Source organism: Zalophus californianus, chromosome 7, assembly GCF_009762305.2.
Source record: "Zalophus californianus isolate mZalCal1 chromosome 7, mZalCal1.pri.v2, whole genome shotgun sequence".
Taxonomy (NCBI): domain Eukaryota; kingdom Metazoa; phylum Chordata; class Mammalia; order Carnivora; family Otariidae; genus Zalophus; species Zalophus californianus.
Window position 1 is genome coordinate 144,586,737 of NC_045601.1, and position 783 is coordinate 144,587,519.

The 783-nt window shown below is 41.8% G+C and overlaps 1 non-coding gene across 1 annotated transcript; it reads left to right on the forward strand.

Moving 5' to 3' along the window:
* The first annotated feature begins 265 nt into the window (after nucleotides 1-265).
* TRNAI-AAU lies at nucleotides 266-339 on the forward strand. Its single transcript has one exon. It is a non-coding gene; the product is annotated as a tRNA-Ile (tRNA).
* Nucleotides 340-783: the final 444 nt, after the last annotated feature.

Consider the following 783-nt stretch of genomic DNA (forward strand, 5'->3'; position numbering starts at 1 on the left):
GGATAGTTGAACAAACACAGACGCACATACTGGGCTCAGCCCTCTGAAGCACAGCGGGACAGTGTCTGTTGAAATTGTCAATGCACCAATTCTCTGACATATTTTCTATGTGTGGGAGGTATCAAGACATGAGATATGGTGTGAAAGCAACGAAGAGGTTACCGAAGATAAAAAACAGCAACAATTTCTACGAACTTAGCCCTTAAAAACAAAATAAATAAATAAATGGTGGAAAAGGAAAACCAAAAGAACTACTTCAAACCGTGGCCAGTTAGCTCAGTTGGCTAGAGCGTGGTGCTAATAATGCCAAGGTCGCGGGTTCGATCCCCGTAGGGGCCACTTCTCTTAACTCTCTTTTGTTTTGTTTTTTTTTCCCTTCAAAGATGGACGCTTAATTTCTGAAAAACCCACTTCTTAACGTCTAAAAAGCAGGGAGTAATGTACAACGGTCTACGGAGTTCCCAGTCCATCGCCATCAGTCTCCTTTAATCCACTCATAACTCGATTCAGTTCTGGGGTGCATGTGAGTTTGAACTTGGTGCTTTCTCTGTCTTCGCGTGACTGAGGGCGGGGGCCCAAGAGCCCGAGTTCTGCCCAGTGGGGAACAAGTAGTGGAAAAGAGAGACAGGCAACTTTTTTTTTCTTAAACTTGTTTGATTTTAAATTCTTTCCAAAGTTGTTTCCCAAGCAACCTCCTTTTTCCTCAAAACATCAAGAGATACAAAGTAAAAGAGAAATTCTTAAAAGGTTGTTATTTCCATGTTCTGAGACTAAAATTTCACT